General features: G+C 45.8%; 1 pseudogene; it reads right to left on the reverse strand.

Moving 5' to 3' along the window:
* Window positions 1-259: 259 nt before the first annotated feature.
* On the reverse strand, window positions 260-14,780 carry LOC137860491 (ubiquitin carboxyl-terminal hydrolase 42-like; annotated as a pseudogene).
* Window positions 14,781-15,301: the final 521 nt, after the last annotated feature.

Raw genomic sequence — 15,301 nt, forward strand, 5'->3', positions numbered from 1 at the left:
AAAACTGAAACTTGCTGTGCAAAGATCATTTTTTAAACCTTTTATAGCTTTATCAGCTGAGCTTTTTAGGCACGGATTTGGTCACCTTTCTGGATAATATTCGGCCCTCTCCCCCTTCCCCCAACAAGAAAAAAAGCTTAAAGACCACAGACTGGGACTTCTGGGAGGTGTAACACTATTTTTCACCTTACCTAATACACACTGTTTCTTTGCTATATTAAACTTTCACCATGACTGTGACTTGTGGAAAACAGACTCCACAATCAGTAAGATTGTAAAGTAGGTATGTTTATTCAGCGCTGGGCAGCATGGGGGGTAGCCCTGCCAAAGTCATACGCACCTGATGCAGCAACATGCCTTGGTTTTATGCAGTAAAGAGTTACATATGCATGAAGTTTCACAATACGCCTATACATATTCATAACCTGTCCCCGCTTCATATTAAAATTAGTTCCAATGAGTCATTTCCATAAACTCCTCCCATCTGCACTTGCGCAGTGTATTCTGGTGGTGGTTGTTGGGGGTCGTGAGGATGAAGATTGATGATATCCTGTGAGGCAAAGTCCCTGGCAGATGAAGCTGCTGCCATCTATATACCAATCCTCTGCATCTTCTAGGGATGTATCCTTTAAGTCTGGTCAAATGGAGTATACCGTGTCTGTGGTCTTGATGCAGTCATGAATGGGTAATCTGTAAACTCTGTTACTAAGGAAAAAGGCTGTGTTCAGGGTATTAGTGAAAAAAAAAAAAAAAAAAAAAAAAAAAAAAAAAAAAAAAAAAGGAAACTAATAGTCCAATATACACATTCCTTTTCTTCTTCAGTAGATATCTCTTGTGTGTTACAACAATGTCCCCTTTTCCAGAAGGGGTCTTTCAAGCTTCAAGATCACAGTTCCCGAATATGGTGGGGCTATTCTTGAACCCCTGTGGTAACACTGTCCAAGTAGGCTGAGTTTTCCATCCTCTGTTAGGATTTTCCCATTCAAAGGCAAAGAGTTTCTGGCTTTCAGTTACCATGGGCAGGCAGAAAAAGGCATCCTGTAAATCTAGTGCCATGAACCAAACTTGACTGTTTTTCTCAGTTTGTAATTCCAATCATTTTTCCCAATTTAAATTTCAAGCATTGCAAAAAAAATGCCTTTTCCTGTTGGCCAGTTGTTCCTCTTACATTTACAGACTAATTGACACAGAGGAAGAAGCTCCCGTAACCAACAACAAATTCAAGCCTCTCTCTTCGTTTCCTAGTTTTTCTTCAATTAGTGGACCTGCTAGAGTAGATGCCCCAGGACCCGTCATTCCTGACTGTTGTAAATTTATCCTGCAGCCTAAGACAATTTCTTTCTGATATTAGGGGCCAATTGCCCTAGAAAGAGGCTAGCCAATTGCCTCTATTTGCATTCTGAAGCCAGGTCCAAGTTCTTCTTATTATTTTTTTTTTCCATTGCATTTCAAAGTTGGTCCAAAAATTCCATAGGGGTTTCTTTTGGACCTTGTTGGAACAGGTTCTCAATTCCCAATTTAACCAGATTTTGGTACTTACATAACAAATGGTTCATTATTTCTGAGGTGATTAGGGTCTCAGTGGGGGGATGGTCAGGGGAATGCAGTCATTGACAGTTCCCTGAGCAGTCCCACTGGCAATCTGAGCTCACACATGAACTCAGGTTGTTAACTTCTTTTCTGTTTCCATGACAACTCTCTCAGATCCATCATGGTCCCTTTGCCCCAGAGGTGTCACACCCATGATTTTGAGATCTCAGCCTCTGGTTGAGGCAGAACTATTAACATTCCTACATAAATCGGGGGTCGTGGGGATGAAGATTTGTCCTGGTTTCAGTTAGAACAGAATTAATTTTCTTCCTAGTAGCTGGTGGAATGCTGTGTTTTGGCTTAGGATGAGAAGAGTGCTGATAACACCCCAATGTTTTAATTGTTGCAGAGCAGCGCTTATACTAAGCCAAGGACATCTCAGTTTCTTGCTCCGTCCTGCCAACGAGCAGGCTGGGGGTGCAGTAAAAGCTGGGAGGGGACAGACCCGGGACAGGTGACCCAAACTAGCCAAAGGGGTATTCCATACCATCTGACGTCATGCTAAACAATATATAGGGGTGGCTAGCCGGGGGAGGGGGCCGGACTGCTCGGGGGTTAGGCTGAGCATCGGTCAGCGGGTGGTGAGCAATTGCATTGTGCATCACTTGTTTGTACATATTATTAGTGGTAGTACTATTGTCATCATTGTATTATTATTATTATTATTATTACTGTTATTATTATTTTCCTGTCTTATTAAACTGTCTTTATCTCAACTCACGGGCTTCACTTTCCATTTCTCTCCCCCGTCCCAGAGAGGGAGGGGGGAGGGTGAGCGAACGGCTGCGTGGTGTTTAGCTGCCGGCCGAGTTAAACCACGACAAGATTGATGACTCTTCCTCGTTACCACTAGTTGACCTCTTGTCTTTGCGCAGACTCAGCTGTTCCTTGGCTCTTGTCCATCCACAGGACCAGTTTCTACCAGTTTCTTAAGATAGGCTCACACTCTTATTAAGAGACTGACCTTGGTAAGGGACCCAAGGCTTCTTGCTTTAGTTAATTTGCTCAATGAACCATAATTAGCAAAGACACTAAGTAGCATCCCAATTTAATGCTGTCAGCGCTCTATCACTACTTGATAAGATTCTCCCAACTCCCTCTCTCACCCCGGCCCCTCCCAGACCCAGGCCCCAAAAGTGTACAAGCAGCTTCCCAACCTTCCCCCAGAGGCAGGTCACAAAAGTGTACAAGCAGTTCCCAACAGCCCCCAGATGCAGGCCCCGAACCCACCCCCACAGGCCCCAAAGGTGTACAAAAAGCCCCAATCCTCCCCAAGACCCGGGACCCAAAGGTGTTCAAGCAGCTCCTACAACCCCACCCCCCCCGAACCAGGTCCCTAATCTCGGACACAGGCCCCAAACCCTAAACATATGCCAAAAAAAAAAGTATTACTGTTAGTGCCAAGTGTTACAGACAGGTCCAAATGCCCAGGCACAGGCCCCAGATGCTCAAGGCTAAGACATAACTTGACTTTACTGAATTACTGGAAAGCAGCTTTAATTCTCAGATAGGTGTGCAGGCTAGATAGGATGGGGCTTCAGGCACCTCTTCACCTGAGGAAACACACTGTCATCAGGCACCACCATGCCAGACAAGCTTTTTCTGCTAGAACACCCTTCTCAGATGCCCTGCGGCATTCAAGTTGACCTGTGCTTTATTCCAATTCTAAATTCTAATGTCACAGCCCACCTCGCCTATGGCACCTGATAAACAGAAGAGAAAGCGACCATACCATTTGGAAGCCATCCCTGCACAGGCCGCTCCTTGATGCTCTGTAACCTCTTCTCAAATCCTCAGCCAGTTCTGTGGAGAGCCTGCCATGGCACCTGCAAAGCAAGATGGATACCCTTCGCAGTCACCTTGTGCTACTTGGCCATTCTGCTCCAATCCAGCTTGCAACCAGCCCGCCCTTCTCGTGCTGCTCTTCAGAGCACAGCTTGGCCCCTCTGAGCCTGTGCGAGAGAAAGAAAAGCCTGTGAAAGAAAAAGAAAAGCATAGGCAGAGGCATCAACCAAAGCCACAGCACAGCTAGGACAGTTACTCTCATCTGCTTCCTTACCTCTGCCCCCTCACCTGCCCTGAAGGCAGATGCTTCCATCTGCTGTCTTAGGCCAGCTACAACACCTCTGAAATATAAACAGGATTTTTACTGTATTTTCTGTAGTTAGTAGTTAGGTAACTGTAGTGACAACCACACCCTTAAAGTAAGTGCTACATCTGTTCACTGCTTACCTTGCCAAAAGCAGCTCTGGTCATCAAGTCCCGTGTTGTACACTGTGTTTCAGCTTTAATAAATGAAAATAGTCACAAGATAATCATTCAGCTGCCAGCATTAGCACCCATCCCTCAACAACACAAAGGACCCCATTTACAGTATCATCATTTCAAAACAGCAGCCCCCTTGCATCAGCACCTCAGAAGTAGACCAAGCCAGTCACTGAGCTGCTGAACGAGAGCTTGACAGTTCCGGAAGGTATTCTTTCCTTTGACTGGTTCCTCCTAAGGTTTATCTAAGGCTGGCAAAAAAATAAAAAAAATAAAAAATAAAATTAAAAAAAAAAGGAAAAAAAAAGTCATCCACATCCGCAAGCTTTGACAATTCAACAACACATCTCTCCTCTAGCACTATTCAAGCACTATGCGAACAGCTGCTCGCAAACAGCTCAACTCTCCCACCTCCACATCTGCCAAACACCACTGAGATGACCGTGCCAGCTGCCCTTCAGTATGTGCCCAGAAGTAGACCGGATGTCTTTGCAAAAAACAGTGCGGACAGTGTATTAGTACACCCATGCACTGCCACATAGCTATCATCACTAACTGCCAGGCAGGACAGCTCCAGACCAAACACACATACAGGCACTCTACAAACATTACAAACAAAACACAGAACACAAGGTGCAAGAAAAAATGACCCCCAGAGGGAAGCCCTACTGCAACAGCAAGTCTGAACAGGTGCTCTGCAGCAGACCCAAGGAGAGACTCAAGTGTCATGACATGCGACTGGAAGCAACTGCCAGAACTGGGACGATGGAGGCATAAAAAGCCTGCCTTTAAGACTAGAGACCAGAACGTGCAGTGAAAACCCTGTAAGAAGACACTTAGGAAATGAATTCTCAAGCAAGAGCTCCTGATGTGACCCAGGTGATTTCTGCAAGAGTGAGGATGGAAACAGATGCGATCTAAAACCAAATGTGATGCACAAGACCTGAAACAGATCTGCACTTCTGCAGCGTCTGCAAGACAGGAAGTGCTCAGATCAGAGCCATGATGATGAAACAGGCATTTAGGACCTTTGGCACAGCTACCAAGTCCCTAGTCTAGTCAGTCCAGTGCAAAAAGCAAGAAGGATATCAAGACCCAAGGAGAGCATAACTCAGAACACACGCTGCAGAAGCAACACTACAAGACAGATGAACAGAAGGGAACTGTCCTGCCTGGCACACGCACTCACGCTACAAGGTACCCCCTGCTTCTTCTATTAGCCTGGTGACCCAGCCACAAGCAGCCTGAACATGACCCAGCCTGAACCGCCCTCACAGTAGCACTGAGTATATTCAGCCCGGTGGCTCCACGGTGCTCTGACTCCCAGCTCCCATAAGCCACCCCAGATATGCAAATACCAGGTGCCCCTCAACTTAGATCTCAGATTTCTGGATGGTAAATTCCCTCTGCCTCAAGACATGTACAGGCACTGAGAGACATCTTAGTCAATTGCCAGACTCATCATCATCTGCAAAAACAGAGTACCAACATTCACTACCATGCCGGCTCTGATGCCCACCCCCTCTGAAACGCTGACTACTACTGATGAAACATACTGTTGTGCAATACCTCTTTGGTCCCAGCTCCTTTACCTCAGCTGCTCATTAGCTCTACGTGAGAAATGCACCTGGGCAGTGCCACACTAAAATGTGCCCAAAGTCCGGGGGGGACCTGCATTCAGAGTTGTGGGGGCCAACCGCCCCGAGCCCCAAGGGACCGGCCTCGGGCGGTGCGGGGACTGGCTGTCCCAGGGCCCGGGGGGCTGGTCTCAGGTGGCACAGTTGCCAGCCATCCTGAGCCTAACTTATCACTAACTTATGTTACTCTGAAGAAGCAGTCAGCACCGTTTCTATGTTTGGAAAGAGCTGAACAGAGTCTGTTATTCACAGGAATTATTCAGGCAGGCTTCTTTAGGAAAGCTGGGTTTCACTAGAACACTACTAGCCTGTAAGCCTCATGGCATCACCTTCCATCTTGACTGCTAAACCTCCTTGCTCCCTACTATCTTCTTTGCCAAGATACAGCTGTCCACGTTTACTTTTCCTACTTGGCTGGACTGAATTTAAGAAGGGATCTTGCAACTCTTCCTCTTGTTTGCCACTTAATCATCACACCAAATGAAAACTATTTGCCTTTCACCTCTTTATTTCAGGCATTCTTTCCTAGTGGTCATTTAAAAACGGAAAGAAAAAGTCCATCAGCTTTTTTTTTTTAATATCCAGCAGACTGTTAAGTCACCAAGCACTTCCAAGACTGTTGGAAATAATCTCTACATTAATAGAAAAGGAATTCCTCAAACACACTGCGGCCGCTTACCTTTAATACACTCGTTGGATGAGACGGAGCTGTATTTCTTGCTTTCGCCTGCACTGGAAGGCTTCCCTTCCTTGTAAGGTTGTTTACTGCTCTCACTTCTGCATTGCTCACATGAAGAGCCATCTGGAGGATGGGATTCTTCCTTCTTCTCCCGCGTTACCTTCTGGAAACGAGGATCTAAGTGTTCCAAGGAGCCTTTCACTTTCCTGCTGTTTCTCTTTTTTCTTCTTTTTCTTCTCCTTTTTCTTCTTGTTTTACGCTTGCGATTGGCATTGTCAAAGTGGAGCACACAGAAACACAAATCGTGAAGTCTGAAAGAAACATGCAAGTTTAAAAGAGAAAAAAAGATGTGGCACTTGTTGCCTATATGAAACTTTATTTATTTTACCACAGGTGATGATTTGCAGCATGTCAGCTATTTTGTGGTGCTTTGTGCACACGCAACTTACTTTAGATGTAGCAAACTTAAGCCCTCAGATTGGAGGACCATAGGTCCTGGTTTGTACACAGATCATTAACAATGGCTAGCTCTGGAATACGTGCAAGCAGAAAAAAACTTTTAACCTAATCCAGAATGGTGTACGGATGTGTTTCCAACTATGTGGTCCAAAGCTAGTGCTCTGACACAATTCAGCAATAGCTTTCCTATCTTCACTGATCAACCTAACAACATGATCGCCAGCCAGCTGATGCTATCTAAGTAACTTAGAAACTACCAGAAAAAAAAAAAAAAAAAAAAAAAGAAGAAGAAAAAAAGAGAAGAAAAAAAAAGGAGAAAAAAAAAAAAAAGAAGGAATACATGAGAAGCACCCAGAAAAGAATTAGGATAAAAAATGCGGAGTATGCTGGAATCCTTGCTTACTTGGAATCCTTCTCTCCATGTTTATCCTTAGACTTCTTTTTCTTCTAGAACTTGTGATATTTTTGCATTTTTTTCACCACCTAAAAGCTCCTTTTCTATCTTTCTGTCTTTCCTTTCTATTTCACTTTCACTACCTTCTGCACGGGTGTATTTTCTTTTTCTGTTTCCTTCTGTTTCATTTTTCTGGCGACAGTTCTCCAAATGAGCTGACACAGGTGGAAGCGCGTGTCTTTCAGGAGAATGTCTTCCAGAATGTTGCTGAAATACCGAGCAACGATGCAAGTCTGCTCGGGGTGTGCTAAAGCGACGTCCATCTTCATCTCTCAAGAGGGAACCGTGAGGCCATCCACTTTTGTAATGATAATGCTTATGTGACCTGCCGTAGTAAGTTGCAGTCCATTTGTCAAAGGCTGCAGCGCCGTGAGAGAACTTTCTCTCTCTACTGTCTCCTGTCGCATGAGGTGAATAGTAATCATTGTAATAGCTACATCTTTCCCATCTCCGTGCTTCATCTCGATAGTATCTTTCTCTGCTCCAACTTCTTTCCCCTTTGGATCGGTAATATCTATTGCTACCTTGTTCTGATCTTCCTCCGCTGCCAGATCTGTACCTTGAATATTTGACTGCTCTTCTGCCATTCTCAGGGCTGTTTCTTTCACCAGGGAAAGATCTGCACCTGCTTCCCTCCCAGTGCTCCTGCTTGTGACGCTTTTGCTCAACAACTTCCACGCTCTGAGAACACCTCCTCTTGCTGGAAGGACCTGCTTTTTGACTCTCCTTCTCTTCACTAGGAGCATGTTCCCTCTTGCTTTGGTAATGCTCTTTCTCAGTGTTTTTAGTCTTGTCCTTTCTACCTTGGCATCTCTCTGCAATAGCTGAGGAGGAAAGCTTTTTAGAGTTACATTCAGTGTCACACTTGAGAGAGGAAGTTTGCCGCAATTTCTCACCAGGCTCAGAAGTCTCTTTGCCGTACAAAACATTTTCATTAGAAATGAGGTCACGTTCTTTTGATCTTCTTGGTTTCTCCTTGTCTCCACCGTCATCACATTGGTACTGTGCGAGGTATTCATCCTTCCCAGTAGATTTCGGAGGGTCCGCGACACTGCACAAAATAAAATCACATTTCTCACTTCTGCTGAAGGATGTGAAGATTAAGAGTAAAACCTTCCAAAGGCAAACAAACAAATAAAAACCTCCGGACTACAGGAACACTCGCAAAGATATGCCATTTAGAAACCTCTCCTGCGATTAGGACACCTTCTCCAGCTCCCAGAGAAAGTGTTTTTTCCCCTCTTGCTTCTGAAGCCATTGCACTAAAAAAGCACACGCATCTGTCTCCCTCCACATGCTGCTGCTCTGAATAAGAGCCAGAAGATTCAAAACCACCTTATTTGGTCTCCCCACATAGCCGAAAAAAACACCAGTTGAAACAGAGTTTTCTACCTCTCTCCCACAAATTTACATTCACATATCCTGTGACTGCAAGAATAGAAGGCGGGGCTCAAAAGGAACAGCCAGTGTTGGAAATGAAAAAAAGCAGCCTGTTTCTTCAGAGTCTTAAGCCTATGCTACTAAGAAAAACAAAACAAAACAAAACAAAACAAAACAAGAGGAGAGGAGAACAACAGCGGGAAATTTACCTATTCTCCAGGTGTTCAATTGCAAAGCCTCCGCTGGAGGATCAACAGCTGTGAATTCAGCGTGCTTAGGAGATATCAGATCTACGTCTGAACCACAACTATTTCAGTAGCATCACTAACTTATGTTACTCTGAAGAAGCAGTCAGCACCGTTTCTATGTTAGGAAAGAGCTGAACAGAGTCTGTTATTCACAGGAATTATTCAGGCAGGCTTCTTTAGGAAGGCTGGGTTTCACTAGAACATTACTCCGCAAGTCCCTTCTATTCCTTTTCCCCTTAGAATCTGGGGATGTTTCAGCTAAAAAGGAGGGCAGAAACACTCTCCGTAGGTCTCCACCATGTAGTAAAACAGCGCTGTGTACCTGGTTAACCTCTGCAGCCAGCAAAGCATTGCTATTTGCAGCAGTGCCCTGACCCCAGCCTCTTGCTGAGCTCCGTCCTGTGCTGCTCGGATGCTCCCGCTGCTCAGACACGGGGGCTTAGAGAGCCACCGGGCCAGCACAAGCCCCCGAGCTCACTGTCAAACTTCACATTTGGCATCTTTCACTTCACCATCGCCGCCGGACGAGGAGCCCAGCAATGCCTGACGCCGCTCCGGGCTCACCTAAACGCGGGGCAGGAAATTCAGATTCAAAGCTGCGAAGGTTTTTCTTAGTGAAAGCATGGAATGAGTGGCCATCGGTGACTAACCTTACAGGAAGGCATTCACTTTGTGAATGCTGCAGTGAGTGAAGACTGAAGGCGTTTTCTGAGTGACCTAAGGAGAGCCCTCCCCGAAAAGCAGGACGTTTTATTGTCTATGTAACATCTCCTTTGAAGGCTCGAGCACGAGATACACCAGGTTTAAAATCTCAAGACACGGATCTGCCACCACAGAAGCAATACATTTCATCTACTAAGCCTAAATACCGTATTTTGCCTCCTCTGTAGGTTTAAAAAAACACGGCCATGCTTGAAGGAATGCATTCTCAGATATTCTACGTATTTACAGTGCTTTAATTAATACCACAGACATGTTGTGCTGTTGAGGGGAATTTGCAATTACATTTTCATTTCCAACCAAACGCAGCCTGACACAAATTGGGAGCAACAGGAACTAATCATCTGGAAGCCGGGATATGCATCATTCGCCATTTTCTAAGAAAATGACAAAAATATAAAACCCCAGCAGTCTGAGAACGTGAGCGCTGAGGTAAAGGCCTGATCAAACAAATGCGCACAACTATGATTTGTCCTTTTAACTCAGCAAAAGTCTGCAAACTGCCATGGTAGCAAATGAGGAGAAGGAGCTGGTATTTACAGAAGTTGCAGCTGAAGATTCAGATAAACCATTCGGGTCGATGCTCCCTTCCTGCAGGTTTAAGCTGCGGTCACATCGCCTATTTCAAACCCTTTTGATTTCTACCAGTCACCCCAGATCCCACCTATTCTGCACGTTTTCCAATCAATGAATTCGCTACATGATTTCTGGGGCACAAGAGCAGGCCTGGTGAAGAGGAGCATGCCTGGTGCCATCATTCAATCAAATCAAAAGCGTCCAGGAGAAGCCCAGGGTGTGGTACTCACAGGGAATGTTTGCGAGCGGCCAAGTTCAGCAGAAGAGAATAGGCAGGACTGGAAGCCCAGGGGAACGAGATGCATCTGTTGTTGTAGGCAGCCCCAGCAAAATGTTACAGCTTCACTAGCCTGGGGCATGATTCCCCCCTTCCCTTTTCACAGCCAAGTACAATATTAGCTTGCCTTTTCTTTTTTTTTATTATTATTATTATTTTTATTTCTTTTTGCCATCGTCAGGCTGAGGCCGGCTGAGAATATTTTGTGTCTAGACTAATAAATGTTTGTGCGGATTTTGCAAGAGCGGCTTATGGGAACAGAATCTACTTTTTGTTTTCTGCTGGAGGAAAAAAAATAAAATAAAAATAAAGGAGGAGCATTAAAAGCAACCAAGCACCCCCATGCATTTGTTTGAAATTGCATATTACGGTGCTTCTATTTTATGTGCAATCAATACATAATTTGGAAGAAAAAAATGCTTTTAAAATTCAGAGCTATCCCTGAGCAGATAAGGTTCTCTTGGAAACTGAAGGAGGAGTCTGAAATGATTGTTCTTTTGTTTGCATCCCCCAGTGGGAAAGGCAGCACACAAGTAGAAACCACTGTGCTTTGAGGCGGCATGAATCATTAAGAATAAAGATTCCTCCTCTCCCTCCCCCATTTAAACATGAGATATTAAAACTGAATCTAGGACAAAGGTAAACTAAACAGACTCCTTCCTTCCCGGGCAGTCAGTGGGTTAAAACAAATATCAAAGGGGCAACATCAACCTTATAACTTCCTCTGCCGAAATTAAAAAAAAAAATAAAGGTAACTTCTATTTTGCCTGCCCCGACCCCAATCGCATCGCCCGAATGGGTGCAAACTGCTGGGATATGTGAGGGCCCAAGCCTACATTTTCCCTTTTTCGTATTTGTTGGAGGAGGGCGGGGTATTTCCAGATGAAATGGCTGACCGAGCTTTTTATTTCCTCGCTTTGGGTGGAAATGACTGAATCTTTCCAGGCAGCGGAGCAGTGCTCGACCGGCTCCCTCGGCCTCCCCACGTGGGAAGAGCTCTGCCGGGAGCAGCCCGCGTAACCCTCAGATGCCAGCCCCATCAGGATTAGGTCCAGCAATGGGATGTTGGCTCCTCTAAGTGAGGACGCATCCTCTCGAAACACATACACAGAGATTTAAATGAGATATTCCCAAGAACACCCGCCTATTCTTTCAGCACGTGTGCAAAGAGTAAATTCATTTTACTTCATTCCTCTTTTTCTCAACTCTCCCCTCCTTCCTCCGGAAGGAAACAGCCAAGCAATATTAGCAGGGCCTTCCTTTTCCCCTGGTGGAGTCCAAGAACGCGAGAATTGAGAAAAGCGACTTGTCAGGAATCAAGTTTAAAAAGAGTGTTTGTGGACTGCGAGGTAAAATACCGGAAGCTGTAATCAGAAACACAACTTTTAACTAAAAAAAGCTTCTTTCCATTGCAAATTATTCCAGTTAGTGAAATAACAAATTAGTTCTCTGCTCAGCCACAGCCTCCTCCACCAAATTTAAGTAAAACCTGCAAAGAAGTCAAAGTTGTAAAACATTTGTCAGATGCAAGGGGCAGCGTTGCGTGGGTTAGCATCACGCTCAGATGCCCACAGTACCAACAGGTGCTTTCTTTCCAGAGGCACCGGCTCCTACACGAGTTCCCCGCACGAAGAACTGAAGAAGCTGCAGGCAGGGTGAGCCTTCCTCAGTCCTCATCCTCACAGCGAGGAGTACTGGGGACGGGGAGCTGTGTTTCAGCTTGCTAAGAAGCAGAAACCCCCCAAGTTTTCAGGCGGGCTCCGCTCAGCTCCCCTTGTGACTGCTGCTTGGGACACGACCCTGCCTTGCTCAGCACCCTCGACTCCAGCAGGTGCTGCTGCTGGCAGCTGCCCTATGTATACAAAAAAAGAAGAAACCAACACAGTATTTTCCTGCTTTTAAGTATATCCCAAAGATTTACTAGGCATTGTGACGTTCTGCAGAAGCCCACAGCTGTAACTAAGGTTTGTGGGGTGTAGAGGGGCTGGGGGCTAAACAAGGCCAAGAAGAGCCACATCTCCTCCCCGGTTGTCTCCCCTGTACTCTTTTTAGGACATCCAACATTCCCAGATCTCGTTTTGTCCCAGTGACCAAACAGGAGCCTGGCACTCATGCACTACGCCTTAAAACCTCTACAAACCGTGCGCCTAAGTCACAGCACTCATTATAAGCCGGCAGCTCTTTCTGGTCTCACAAACTATATGTGGCTTGAGAGATGCTCCCCAGATTCAGGGCGCTGAACACCTGCAGCCTTTGCCATAACCATGACAAAGTTCAGGAGCTCCCTGCTGGCTCCAAGGCTGGCTCCAGCAGCGGCTTCAAGCTGTGGGTCAAGAAGGCCAAGACATCCAACAAGAACCTGCAACACCAAGTGGCTTTCTGGAACGGCTCCAAACACAACTGGAAGCCTGTTGGTTTTTTTGGAAGTGAGCTCTTCTGGACCTGTTAGATGCAAGCAGAAGTCAAACTCTCAAAGCATGTTTGCATCATTAAGCTCTCCATGATCTATCTCCAAGGTCTTCTAAGAGCTAGTAGCAACGTGGTCAGAGTTCTTGCCTGTTTTTCCCTTCACGTTCTTCCACGTCAGCAGCCCTGTGCTACCTTTGGGCTGACTTCCAGAGCTGGGTAGAAAGGATCCCCTGGAAGCAGAGATGCTGCTTTATGCAACACCTTGCAGCTCACTGCACTCTGAAGGGTACACGAAAAGAGGTGAGTGGTCCTGGTGTGGTTCCTTCCAGCTCTCAGAAAGGCAAGAGAACTGGAAATGAACCATCAGCCAAAGGGAGGCACGGCGCAGCGTTACGAAATGCCATCTGGCTGCTACAGGATAAGGAAAGGAGGCATTTTTGGTGGCTCCCATCTCCACAGAAAAAGAAACAACTATTCATGCAGCAGAATGGTTGGAGTATTTCAGGAGGCCCTGAGCTACCCCAAAAACCAACAACGAAACCACAAACCAAACCGAAACCAAACCAAACTAACATGATGGACTGCAATAAAAGATGAAAATCAGAATTAATACTACCAATGACAATAAAGATGTTGAAAACTTGAGTCATCACATCCCTTGTGTAGACTGCAGGAGGAAGCACCTTTAGTGCCTGATGTGACAGTGTCAGAAAGTTAATTAATAACACCACAAAACTGGATTCCTGTGAGCACACACTCGGCAAAGGTGATACAACCGACAGCCGGACTTGAACACTGATACTGGTACCTGACTGGGAAACAGCGAGGAAACAAAGGGAGGAGGGGAAACCGTGCTATCCTGAAAATTGCATTACTTGTTTACAAGTCACCGGCAACTCCGAGGCAAACCATCTTGGGCATTTATGGATCAGTGACCTCACGTCTCTGGCACAGGACGGAGAGGGAATACCGACCGTGAGTTCACAGAAGGGAACAGCGCGTCCAGGCCCTCCTGCACTCCGCCAAATGTGGTCAGAATGTCCCCTCCCCTCATCACCCCAAAACTTATCACGTAGGACTTCTATTAAACAGACCCCAAAGAGCTCGTTCTGTCAATTTTGCAACAGGCTCAGCATTTCTCAAAATTAGAGAGGCTAATTTCATAATATACAAAAATACTGCATCTGGCACAGGGGAATTCTCAGCTAGACTTCAGCCTTGAGACAAAGCGAAACTGACCATAGAAATAGAGATTGGCCAGAGCTCAGCCACAAGAGAGTATGCCTCCGTTATATTTATTATGTGCAAACAGAACTAGAAAAACAGTTTACACTGACTTGCTGCTTTAGAAGTTAGTTCCATAAAGATGGAAGAAATTCTCAACTCAAACTTGAAGAAAGCATCAGACTTCAAAACCAGTCGTAGATCTTTGAAGTAAGACTGTTATGAATTCAGAAGTCACATCCAAACACAAAGATCATTTATATTAATGGTAACTAGATTAAAAAAAATTTAATCCTGTCCCTCAGGCTTTGTAAGTGACTGGGGGAAAAACAGCGCAAGGATAGTAATAAGCCTAAGTGAAACACCACAAACTGCTAAGGGAAGCAAAAGACCCAAGGAAACAGCCTTTTTGGTACATTAGGAACAAAAGGAATCCTAACAACAGCACAAAGTCCATCACTCAACAGAAATTCTTCAGCGTAGAGAAATTTACAAAAGGCAGAACCGTTCAAAAGCCAGCTCTAACAGGCTCCAGGGACGCATGGACACGCAGCGATAAACATCGGTTTTCCTAGTAATAACCAGCAGAGATAAATGACGACAATTACGGCTAGCAAACGGAGCGCTGGATGCAGCTGAAGCAGGCACAGGTCATCGAGGGCTTGGCAAGAGAAGAGAGAGCCCAGGAGAGCCACAAGAAGCATTCAAGGAGTAGGAAAGCCTCACAAAGAGAATGCGTGCCCTACCTCCAAGTGTTATGTCTCAAACTTGTCTTTGTTAAACAAGCACAGTGCACAGGTGCTTTACGGAAATGCAAAGGGCTTTTTGGCTGAGGAAAGCTAGTAGGACTGCCAGCCTGAAGCTAGCAGTCACCTCGTTTAGAAAAAATGGCACCTCCTTCTAACGAGCTCCGGGGAACCCAATTAACAGCGTAACTGGAAGAGGCTGCCTTGCTGGCAATGTTTCAAGATGGTAACAAATGGGTTTTCTACATAATGTCTGCTTGTTCGGGGAGGTTTGGACTTACAGCCTATGGCATTTAGGTCCTGGGGTTTGCCTCATACAGGTTGTTCTCCACAGCTGGACCAGGTTCCTCAGAGCACCCACGAGGGTTTTCACTCGTGCGTGAAACCCCTCTGAGCAAACACCAACACAGCACAGGCTGCTGCTTAACACCAGCAGCGCAGCTTTCCAAACTCCCCTCTCCTTTCCCCCTCCAGCGGGCTGCTCGTGTTCACCTCAGGACTTCCACAACAAAGCCCCCTTTGCACGGATCGCCGTGCACTTTGACAGCCCCAAGGCGCTCTCTGGGGCGCCTGTCCCGGCTGGGACCGCCACCTCAGCCTTGACTCACCCTTCAACGAAGCCAAACTCCTCCGTCAA

This window comes from Anas acuta, chromosome 8, assembly GCF_963932015.1.
Source record: "Anas acuta chromosome 8, bAnaAcu1.1, whole genome shotgun sequence".
Taxonomy (NCBI): Eukaryota; Metazoa; Chordata; class Aves; order Anseriformes; family Anatidae; genus Anas; species Anas acuta.